This window comes from Triticum aestivum, chromosome 3B, assembly GCF_018294505.1.
Source record: "Triticum aestivum cultivar Chinese Spring chromosome 3B, IWGSC CS RefSeq v2.1, whole genome shotgun sequence".
Lineage (NCBI taxonomy): Eukaryota > Viridiplantae > Streptophyta > Magnoliopsida > Poales > Poaceae > Triticum > Triticum aestivum.
In genome coordinates, this window is record NC_057801.1 from 602087596 (window position 1) to 602100140 (window position 12545).

Below are 12545 nucleotides of genomic sequence, written 5' to 3' on the forward strand. Positions count from 1 at the left end.
CCCAAACTTTTAGAAACGATAGCTTAGGTTTCTTCCCAAACCATAATTCATACGGTGTCGTCTCAACGTATTTAGACGGTGCCCTATTTAAAGTGAATGTAGCTGTCTCTAGAGCGTATCCCCAAAATGATAGCGGTAAATTGGTGAGTGACATCATAGACGGCACCATATCCAATAAAGTGCGATTACGACGTTCGGACACACCGTTACGCTGAGGTGTTTCAGGCGGCGTGATTTGTGAAACGATTACACATTTCCTTAAGTGCGTACCAAATTTGTGACTTAAATATTCTCCTCCATGATCTGATCACAAGAACTTTATTTTTCGGTCACGTTGATTCTCTACCTCATTCTGAAATTCCTTGAACTTTTCAAAGGTCTCAGACTTGTGTTTCATCAAGTAGACATACCCATATCTACTTAAGTCATCAGTGAGAATGAGAACATAATGATAGCCTCCGCGAGCCTCAACACTCATTGGACCGCACACATCAATATGTATGATTTCCAATAAGTTGGTTGCTCGCTCCATTGTTCCGGAGAACGGAGTCTTGGTCATTTTGCCCATGAGGCATGGTTCGCATGTGTCAAATGATTCATAATCGAGAGACTCTAAAATTCCATCAGCATGGAGCTTCTTCATGCGCTTTACACCAATATGACCAAGGCGGCAGTGCCACAAGTATGTGGGGCTATCGTTATCAACCTTACATCTTTTGGTATTCACACTATGAATATGTGTAACATCACGTTCGAGATTCATCAAGAATAAACCATTGACCAGCGAGGCATGACCATAAAACATATCTCTCATATAAATAGAACAACCATTATTCTCGGATTTAAATGAGTAGCCATCTCGTATTAAACGAGATCCAGATACAATGTTCATGCTCAAAGCTGGCACTAAATAACAATTATTGAGGTTTAAAACTAATCCCGTAGGTAAATGTAGAGGTAGCGTGCCGGCGGCGATCACATCGACCTTGGAACCATTCCCGACGCGCATCGTCACCTCGTCCTTCGCCAGTGTCCGCTTATTCCGCAGCTCCTGCTTTAAGTTACAAATATGAGCAACCGGACCGGTATCAAATACCCAGGAGCTACTATGAGTACTGGTAAGGTACACATCAATTACATGTATATCACATATACCTTTAGTGTTGCCGGCCTTCTTGTCCGCTAAGTATTTGGGGCAGTTCCGCTTCTAGTGACCCTTCCCTTTGCAATAAAAGCACTCAGTCTCAGGCTTGGGTCAATTCTTTGGCTTCTTCCCAGCAACTGGTTTACCGGGCGCGGCAACTTCCTTGCCGTCCTTCTTGAAGTTCTTTTTACCCTTGCCTTTCTTGAACTTAGTGGTTTTATTGACCATCAACACTTGATGTTCCTTTCTGATTTCCACCTCCACTGATTTCAGCACTGAAAATACTTTAGGAATAGTTTTCACCATTCCCTGCATATTTAAAACAATACAGAGGCTAGCCAACTCACCTCCAGGATGCTCCCTCGATTTCATCCTTCGTTGGCCGTTGGATGGTGGTCAAAATAGTCTTCTGCGTGATCTGGAACGTCGGATGGTTGCGCTGCTCGTTTTCACCGCGTGGTAACCTCGCATTGCCCAATGACGTGTGGGCTCATGCGATGTGCTGGTTGGCTGGGTCAACCGTTTCGTGGTGCGTGCGCACCCTGTCCCTGCATGCCGCGTGCACATCGTGCCGTTCGGAACCGGCTCCTCTACCGTGCAGCGGGCACGGTAGGGATGCTACAGTACCCCGGAAGAGTGTAAATACAGAAGGCACGGCAGGGTGAACCGTAGCCGAAAATACTGTTTGCATACTGTAGCGGAATGTACTGTTTCGGTTCTGTAGCATTTGCACTGTTTGCGCACTGTAGCAAATAGATCTGAGCCCTTTATACTGCATCTAACAGCTGATAGATGCCCAAAGGCAGGGCACTGTAGCATTCCTGCCGTGCTCACTGCACGGTAGAGGAGCCGGTTCCTCGTGCCGTATGCGGGAGATCGTGCGAGAGCCACACCCATTGGTCACCGCCCCGCACAAACCCTACCCTTTCCAGCGCTCCCAAATCGATGCAGCCGCCTCCCCTCTCCCTCCCTTCCTCCCCAAACGCGCCGACCGCCTCCTCTCCACCTGCCGCCTCCCCTCTCCCTCCCTTCCTCCCCAAACGCGCTGGCCGCCTCCTCTCCACCTGCCATACCGTGTCCCTGCTGGAGGTGGGAGGATACCCGGGGGAGCAGAGGAGGGGGTTGGATGAGGGGTTAGGAGGTGCGAGGCGAGCAGGAGGTGGGGTCGCCGGAGGAGCACAGCCGCCAGAGCAGAGCAGAGGAGTTCGATGCAGGGGCGCAATGGGATGGTCAGAGAGCGCGCGGTATCCTGCGATACATATCCGCTCCCAAGCAGAGGATGCATCAGCGCTCGCTCCTCCTCTCCCCCACGCCACCGCTTTCCTGCGTCGTCGCTGCCGCCACAGCCTTGCTTGCCATCGACCTCCCGGAGTACTTCTCTCCACTGCATTCCCCTTTGCACGAGTTCTTGCCTTCAAAGCTAAGATGAAATGGCTCTTCTCATATTTGCCTATAAACTGTTTGATGAAATGCTTGTGTCGTAACGAGTTCTTTTTCTTCAGTTTGTTCTTCCTGCTGCTAAGTATTAGTCCTCTTCTTGATCTTGCCTGATTTTCTCGTCGGTCTTGCATTTCAAGCCAGGTGAATGGCCTTTTCTTTTCCTTATCTCTTACTGTTTAATGAAATGTTGTGCCCTGATGAATTCTTTCCCATGGAAATCATGGGATATGATAGGGGCTGTGACTCTATGAGGATGTTGTTTAGTGTGAACTGCAACTTTTTTTGGTTGGTAGAGTTCCTCGAGCATTGCTTAACTTGAATGATAAACTACTGAGCAAGTTGGCCTGAGAGCAGAGAGGTTAGAGCTCCAGATGGTTCTTGGTTGCAATGGGGGGAGATGCAGGGGAGGGTGAGGAGGCTAACGATAGGGTGAAGTAGCCCGGCGATGAGTGCAAGCAGCATGAGGTTTTTGCTCTTTTCTTGTTCTGCTTCTAGCTTAATTATAAGTCCCAGTTTATACACTTTCTAGAAGGATGACGGTGAGGAGGGGCTACCTTTTCCTCGGAGAGGACCCTAACTGAACTTTGTATCAAAGCTTTGTGTGTGTGTTTCTCCTTAATCTGTGTGTAAATTCAGAGTTCTAATCACCATCCTGGTGTTTGCTGGTTTCAGGCATTGTATGGGATGGATTTATCATGCTGGGATTAGCTGTAGACTTCCTTGCTGAACCCTACAGGGAGCAATGCATCCCCAGTTTGCTTCCAGAGAAGGAAGGGGAAGAGGTGAACCTGCTTGTTCTTCATTGATTCCTAAATAAATATCTAATATGTAATATTTTGTTATATCTATGCTCAGTTACAATTACAACATGGGGCTTCAAGTGTCTATTACTGTGGATCACCAATATTTTGTTATATCCGTGCATTTTAGTTACGACTAAGTGCCACACCAATGAATGTGAATGTCTGTTCAGGTAATAAGTATCACCATTTGCAATTTCGTTTGTCCCCATAGGCTATGTGTGTCCCATGTCCTTTCAGTACTTTATGCTATTTTCCTGCATTTTCGTGTACCATGCTGTAATGTTGCATTAGTTTTTGGCCGAAACTTCTTGCCTAGATATGGCCATTTTATTTTTGCTACACCATGGTTAGTTAGCTGAGCCATTTAAATACAATTTCAGGGTTTTCTTGTTGCTGCTATTCCTCGTGGATATTCAATATGCAACTTGGCACCTAATGTCAGCAACGTGCTTATCGGTGACGAGGGAAATGAAAGAAGGCTGCAATGGAATTTGTACTAGGTATGTTTCTCCGTCTCCTCAACTCTCTCAATCTTCATCCCAATTCCCGCCTATAGAGACTGATATTGGTCTGTAGCTAGGTTCAAATATTTTCTTCCTTACATTAAGCAACTTCCCTCGAAAAATAATGTTTCATCGTTGTGCCTCTAAAAAATCGTTGTGCCTCTTACAGACTATAGTACCTATTACAGACTACAGCTTACCTGTAACTCCAAGTCCTATCATAATCTTGGTGGAATCTGAAAGACATAAAGCATATGTACCAATAGACCAAAAAATCCTCTATGTTGTAAAATAAAAGAATTAAGAACTTAATAGTACGTAGAAAATAGTGGTATTAGTTGAAACACCATTGTAAAGAGCAATTTCAGTTCATTGAAGATTCTGTCCCTTGTGGTAGGCATTCTTTGCAAATTCTTTAGCTTAACCGATGTGCACTCGTTGTAATTTTCAGTAGCAAGTGCATCACGTATTTGGTTAATGCATTGTTTTTTCTTTTCCATCCATAATGATATTTGAAGACAAGGAATTGGTATGAGATGCTTTGGGGGGTTCAAACACTTGGGTAAGATTAAACACATGTGCTGAATTGGCAGTCCTTCATCCAAATTTTCTTGATAATGATACACCATTTGGCGACAAGTTCTCTACAAAACTGGTATTTTTATGACACATGGTCGTGTGTAGCTGTGATCAGAGAACTTGTTAAGATATAGTGGGAAAGGGACCAGAAATGTCAGGACCCCGACTCAATGCCACATCGATCTAGCATGTAACACCTCATATCACTTTACGGCCTCACGCACGGTATTTCCACGGGTGTCGCCTTACCTTTGCCCGGGACCGTTTGCGCCTTTTGGCACACGTATATGACAGTGTCGCTAGCATCCATATGATAAGGAGCCCGGGCTGACATGGCTAGTCGTGAACCCAAAGTGGCACTAACTTACAGAGACAGGCATACATGACCCAGCATCGAACGTGTCGGTCATCAGCGAGTGAATCCAGGCTGTTGCACTGGGCTAGCAGGACTCCGGTAAACCGGGCTGTAGCGGGCTAACAGGACTCCGGTACTCATCGCGTGACATTTCCCCGAAGGGACAGACACAGGAACGAAGGACACATGCCGGCCAGCCTAAGTGTTCCGGAGCAGTAGCAAGCTATCATGGCTCAGTGGAAACACTAGAAGACATTTCCCGGTAAGAGAGGCTACTAAGGATAAACAACTAGATAGTCAGATCCCACACATACCAAGCATTTCAATAACATACACACAATGTGCTCGATATGTGCAAATACAACATGGCATCACAACATGACTCTACAACTCAAGTATTTATTCAATAGGCTTCGAGGAGCAAGATATTACAATCATGGGTCTCATGACCCAACATTCTGAGCAAACAAGTCAAGCACAAGCGGAAGCTTAACATGTCTGAGTACAGACATCTACAAATGAAAAAGGCTAAGAAGCCTGACTATCTACCAGATCCTGCCGAGGGCACAAGATCGTAGCTGAGGTAACAAGCTAAACGTCGAAGTCCACGCGGTACTACTAGCGAGACTGAAGTCTCTCTGCAAAAACATAAATTAAGCAACGTGAGTACAAATGTACCGAGCAAGACTTACATCAGATCTAACTACATATGCATCATTATTCAACAAGGGGATGGTGGGGTTTAACTGCAGCAAGCCAGCTTTGACTCGGTGGCTATCCTGAACTACGACAGCAAGTAACTCTTTTGAGGTGGCGCACACGAGTCCACATATTCACCATATCAATACACCACTATGGATCCGCTCCCGTCTCCCTACGAGAACGCCATCCATAGCACTCACGCTTATCTTGCGTATTTTAGAGTATCCACTTTCACTTGTTTATGAACTGTACATGCAACCCAGAAGTCCTTTACCGCGGACACGGCTATTCGAATAGATGATGTTAACCCTGCAGGGGTGTACTTCTTCACACACGCTCTCGCCACTTACCGCCATGTACACCTCGTGTATCTCGGCAACCTTCAAGCGGAAGCCTGGCGAGGGAGTCGGCCACGACCTGACTAACCACACAAGTCTCTCATCCAGGTTTATCGCCTATTCGGGTTCCATCCGCAAGGAGATCCGGCCGGGGTGTCGCTCACGGCCCCAAACGATGTGAGCAGGGTTCCCAAGCCCACCATCCGGGTGCCACTTGGTACACCGTGCCACCGTGCCTAGTCTGTCCCAAGCCCACCTGTACCGGGTGCCACTTGGTAGACTACTAACACTACCTACAAACACCAAAAACTAGTTGCAACTCCTGGACAGAGATCATGTTGATTAATAAGTCGAGAGGGGTCGAGTTACCGGAACCCAATGTGTGGTAGTAACTGGTCATGGATCACAAACACAGAACTCAGTTCCTGAGGACGGCTGCAATGAGACAACCCACCATGTACTCCTACATGGCCTCTCACCGCTACCTTTACCAAATCGTGCTCACACACTTAGCTCTCAACAGTAGGACATGTTCACACACCTCTGATTCATCCCCGATGAATCAGACCTGACACAACTCTAAGCAATAGCAGGCATGACAAACAAGCATGAATGAGTAGGCACATCAGGGCTCAAACAACTCCTACTCGTGCTAGTGGGTTTCATCTATTTACTGTGGCAATGACAGGTCATGCAGAGGATAAAGGGGTTCAGCTACCGCAGCAAGTAACAGATGAATCGTTGTTGTCCTAATGCAGTAAAAGAGAGCAGGAGCGAGAGAGTGGGATTGTATCGGAATGAACAAGGGGGTTTTGCTTGCCTGGCACTTCTGAAGATAATATAGCTCTTCATCGGTGTCATTGATCACATCGTCGGAACCACGTCTATCGAGAGGGGACAAACATCGACAAACAAAGAAGAAACACAATCAATGCAATGCAACAATATGATGCATGAATGTGACATGGCAATATGCTGTGGTTTGAGCTAATGCAACTAGCAACAAAGTTAAATGAAGTTGGTTTGAACCCCAAGTTCAAATTCAAACTCCATATGTGGATATTAAAATGCCATTTATATGATTTGTGCTAATCAGCAGCTATAAGTTGTTCTAACATGCATGAAAATAGTACTGATGGATAGATTGGATTTTTCTGATCATTTTTCATATATAAATTATTTCATTCTGGGTTACGGTTAAATTTATATGAAATTTTGAAGTTTGGGCATTTTCTGGAATTTCCTAAAAAGAATAAATCCATAAAATGATTATTGCGTCAGCATTGCGTCACTATGACGTCAGCAGTCAACGAGGCCGGTCCAGGTCAAACCTGGCCAGTGGGTCCCGTGTGTCAGTGTCATTAGTTTAACTAACTAAATTAATATTAGATTAACTCCTAATCTAGGTTTGACCAGGGGCGGGGCCCACATGGTCAAATGGGTCAAACCCACCGGCGACATGACGCCGGCGAGGCCCGAGATGGTGACGCGGTCCGGAAACGCAGCACAGGCCACGGTTCGAGGCACGGATGGCACCGTTGGAACCCTGGGCCTCGCCCGCGTCGGCTGGTGCTAGAGGGGTCGCCGGAGACGACCTAAATCGACGGTGGTGTCCGCTTCCGCGGCGGCCGGAGTTCGGGCGCCGACCGATTCGACGCTATGGTGCACTACGGGAGGAACTGGTGGGTGCTGCGTGCTCTTGGGGAAGTACTGAACACGGGGACACGCTCAGGTGCGAGCAATGGCGTCAGTAGCCGCGGTGGCGCCATGGCCGGCGGTAGTGAGGTCTCGGGCTTGATGGAAGCGACAGCCTGAGGGGGCAAACGAGCACGGGGAGAGAGGGGTTCGGCGTAGTGGCTCACTGCGGTTGTAGGGGGCGTCGAAGTGGGCTCGGGGAAGCACGGACGGCGCCATGGCGTTGCCGGCGATCTCAGCGACCGGAGGGAAAAGAAGGCGATGCAGACGGCGATGCAGGGCGGCCGAGCTCACGTGACTCATCGAGGAGGAAGAGGGCGTCTTGTCGGAGCTTCTTGTCGCGTCGGCGGGGCATGGGGTGGCCGGTGGCCGCGGCAGCAGCAAGCGGCGGCGACGGGCTCCGCTCGGGCGTGTGTGGGAGAGAGAGCAGAGGAGGGGAGAGGCACGGGAGAGAGTGAAGGCGGTCCAGGGGGGTGCGTGGCATCCTCAGGGCGTCGGGGAGACAGGCAGAGAGGCAGGAGGTGGCTTGGGCGTGTGCCCGCGCGCTCCGGCCTCGCGCTTGCGTCCTACTGTCCGAGGAGGAAGACGACAGGGATGGCTGCGGTGGTGGGCTGGGCTGCTACAGTAGAAGGCCAGGTAAGTGGGCTGCCAGGTGAGCGCCAGGTAGTCCTTCTCTCTCTCTCTTTTATTTTCTGTTTTCTATTTTTCTGCAGATGTTTGGCTTTATTAAAAATACCAGAACCTATTCAAAAATCATGTAACTGCTTGAGAGCACTGTTTGGAATATTTCCAATAGCCATCATTTCAGTTCATGATTATTTGGACATTTAAAATAATTTATAGCATTTAAATGTCCAAGTACAAATACTGTATGATTTAATTCAATAACCCATAGTGTCCTAGAAAAGTGTGCACCATTTTTGGCAGAGGTTCTGGACCAAAACAAAAATGATGAACATTTATGAAGGGCATTTCAGGTTCATTGAAAATATTTTTAGGTTGAACCTATTTGAATTCCATTTGGTGCTAGGGTTTTGGACATCCCCATTTCAAATTCATTTGAAAAGTTAAACATGATGCACACATGAAGGGCTAGCCTACTGCATACCAGGACCAGGGATGTGACAAGAAATGCGATCTGTATGACCGAAAACATCGTGAACAAATGAACATATGGTTGTTTATTATTTATTATGCTCTGTTTTTTAGGAAACTATCTGAACTCTTCCGAGGGTCATTCGTTCTCTATTGTTTTTCTTTAGAAGTTTCTCCACGATGGCACTTTCCACCTAGAAAGAGCATCAAGGCCGGCGACCCCGTTTTTGTTAGGATGGAAGATAAATTATTGTTAATTTTTTTGATTTCCTTTATTCCGTAAATGGCAATACAAGATATGTTTGGGCCACATGATTCTATTCCAAAAATTTAAACAACTTAGCAATTAACGGTGCATCTGTTATGTATTTGTTTATAATGAGCTCGACTATTTTGCAACATATACTGCATTTCCAGGGGTAACCCTTTTGCTTATTTATTTTTTCGCTATGCTCTCTGAAGATCAGATTTTGGCCATATAATTTCCGGTGACTAGAAGTCTAAAACTGAGGATAGGGCAGATTGTTTTGATTCCGATTACTTGGAGATCTTGTGGCTTCCTGTCCCTGGATCAGTCAGACCTACGGCAGCATCAACTCGTTGATCCTAGAGGCCATGGTTCTCGAGGTAAGAAATATAAGCACACTAGAGAGAATCCCTGTGCCATATGAACAAATCTCTTTCTCATCGATGCAATCTCTTCATTTAAAACAATAATGAGTCTAGCCAACTCGCATGGAGAAGGCTCCCCCGATCGCTTCCTTCGATGGCCGTTCAATCGTGGTCAAACTGGTCTTTAGTTTGCTTCCCATCTTGCTTCCATGTTGGATGCTGACTTAGATGTCATGCTACTTAGCTCATTAGTTTGCTTCCCATCTTGCTTCCATGTTTTTTCTTCACCATGTTATCTTTAGCCTTCCACGCCACTGATTTGGTTGGTTTATTTCCTTGCATAGTTCTCCTTGTTTGCCACTGATAAATACAACGATTATGTGATGTCTGTATTTATTGTTTTAGCTAATGTGTCTCTTTTATTATTATTATCATTCTCTATGGTTAATCACACATTTCATTGTTGTGTTTCGAAGTCTATGGTGTACTGCATGCAACATGATACAATCCGCAGTGGTTAATAAAACTAAATATGATTGCAAATGAAAACTATTGTGATGCATTGAACTATGATGGACACATAACAAAAGGCGTACAATAACTTCGAACTTTATTCCACTGATGAGATGTGTCAAATTTATTGTACAATATGTTCTAAATTTATTCCACTGACAAGATGTGTCAAATTTATTCAATGTTTTTTGTATTGTGGTCGATGCAGTCCAAGGACTAACGTTGGAATATTCATGTGTTATAGGCCAATATAGATTTCTCAACGTATCATTTTGGCACTGTTTGACTGCTGAACAATATTGTCATGCTGATCATTTCTCATGTCTTTGCAATTTTTGGTCTTTGTTTTGATTTCGTTGTGTGGTGTGCTTTTATCTAGGTGAGTTGAGTTGCTGCTTGGTTGGAGATGTTGATGTCGTTCGAGACGCCCGCTGGGTTCACCCTTTTCAAGGTTCTGAATAAGGGCAAGCTCGACAAGGTCGAGGTGAGTGTTCGTCACCACCTCAGCTCTTGGTTTGGTTTGGATTACTCATGTTTTTTCATTTTGACTGCAAAATAACTTCTCTTTTCAACACACTTAGTACATGATCTAGCAATCACATTATAATAGAGTAAGTGAGAAAAAGCTCTTTATTTAAACGACCAAGAATCCGTGGTGTGCTCCTGAACTGCAAGGAACACTCCACTACGAAACTCACTTAAGCAGGCTGATAGATCGATGCTAATTCCGTTATTATTATTTTTTATTGCCTAAGCGCCGAACAAGCACTCTTGCATTGGAGATGCCCTAGTTAGCTTCTTCTACAAATTTGTCCCAATGCAATTAGCAGGCTAGCATATTCGAAAAATGAAATTTTGAATGACATATAGCAGGATATGCATGTATTCCTACTCCTATCTTATATGGACAAATAGATCTAACAGCTGGCTTGCTTGCTTGCAGTGGTACAGGTACGATCTTCATGGAGCTAGCCATCATTGGATTTGGTAATACATAATCACTTATTCAAAGAGCCCAAGGTGAGAAGGGACGAGCATCTAGAACACCGCCACCTACTAATCAGTGAGCTACTATCTGTCTTTGAATGAGTTACTTAACAAGAGAAGGCGGGTAGCAATAGAACACGTGCAATCTCAATGTTTACTAATTATCTATTTCTGAATTTATTCGTTCCCAGCTGCTCTGAATCTGGGTGTTTTGCTTGCTGCTTTGTAGGAGTTTCCTACCTTTCTTCTACAAATCTGGAATGCCTTTATGGCATGATCATGTGAAAAAGTACCTTGATGCAGTAATGGATTTGATTATCACTGGTTACTCTGTTTTCACGAATTACTATCCAACTGTAAGTCTGTTCTATACCCTAAGGCCCATGTAAATCTGATAGAAGATTAAGCTATTTAATTTTAACTAAAAAGGATAATATTCTTTCAGTCGCTTGAATCTGTCCAGACCTGAAAAATACTAATACTTTGAAAGCTTGATATATGAGTATGTAATTTTACAGGTATGTAAATAGCCGACAATGTTATTGTTCAAATGTACTCGAGCCAGGTTTTCGGTGTTTCATTGCAACCAAAAGAATTAGTAATATTGTTTTGATGAAAACATGGTCGCACTTGTCGGTGTTGTATAATAGGATTTTTAATTAGTGGCATAGGAATTTTTTCCCTAAGATCCACTATGAAGTTGATTGAAAGTCCATTTCCCCTAAGATCCACTATGACAATGAAAAAGATTTCTGAAAACCATGTCACCATAAATGTTCCATCATTGTCCATATCAGTCCCATGCGAAAAAAAATCCTATATGACCGAGTCGTACGGACCCGATCGTGAGACCCACTCCAGCGCTCGCCAACTGTCCATCCGAATCTTAATGCAACAGGCGTCTCCTTCCCTGCTTCCCTGTTTCACTCCTTATCTCCTCCAACGCACCCAAAATCCAGCCACTGGTCATGCCATTCTTGCCACCGCCTGATGGCACGGCGCACCCGCACCACTTTCCCCTGGGAGCCTTGCCGCCAATGGTGCCGGGCGCGGTGGTCGCCCCCGCCTCGTTCCCCCTTCCCTGTTTGCAAATCCAGATTGAAACTCGAACCATTTATTCTGCTAGATATGCTTGTACTGAAATTATTATCTTATACATTGACAGAGCATGGAAGAACCAAAAGGTAGTTGATCAGCAGGATGGCAAGAGGAAGACAAGAACCAAATTAAAGTTTGTTGCTGTGCATGTCTGTATCTATCAAGATTCAGTGCTATGTAGAAATGTCCCTGAGATTTGTTTCACTCAACGAGACCAAACAATCAGGAACACAAGTAGGATAGTTGATGCTTTTTTCATTTTTCTTCTGATAAAAAGGAATCTTCATCTGCCAAGAATACGGCCTACAAGCATGTATGCCTAATTACCTATATGCTGATTTAACAAGCTCACATACATGTCCATTTCTAAAAATAGTTTACCCATCCTCAAACATATAACTTATGTGTTGTTGCTTTCCATTATATTGAGAAAAACATAAGTTTCATTGGGATAAATGAGTTGTGACATTTGTTGTTGTCCACTATTTTCTTTGCAATTTCCCTGGTATGTTGTCAACAATTTGGCGTGAACATTCCAGGTTTGTCAGAGACAAATTCATAAGGTTTGACAATACATGTTGGCCAATTGTCAGGTAACAAAGCAAGCATATAGTTACAGAACAAAAGGATATAGTCATTTTTATGTTCCAACAAGTAAATGGCAGCGATAGAGTGGCACCC

The 12545-nt window shown here is 44.9% G+C and overlaps 1 long non-coding RNA gene across 5 annotated transcripts; it reads left to right on the top strand.

Moving 5' to 3' along the window:
- Window positions 1-2029: 2029 nt before the first annotated feature.
- On the top strand, window positions 2030-12320 carry LOC123071211 (uncharacterized). Of its 5 annotated transcripts, none has more exons than XR_006434181.1 (10): window positions 2030-2725; window positions 2819-3049; window positions 3257-3366; window positions 3440-3557; window positions 3768-3887; window positions 9117-9281; window positions 10159-10263; window positions 10723-10842; window positions 10996-11122; window positions 11932-12320. It is a non-coding gene; the product is annotated as an uncharacterized lncRNA (long non-coding RNA). The 5 variants fall into 5 exon arrangements; XR_006434179.1 differs by lacking the exon at window positions 3440-3557 and adding an exon at window positions 4409-4452; XR_006434177.1 differs by lacking the exon at window positions 3440-3557.
- Window positions 12321-12545: the final 225 nt, after the last annotated feature.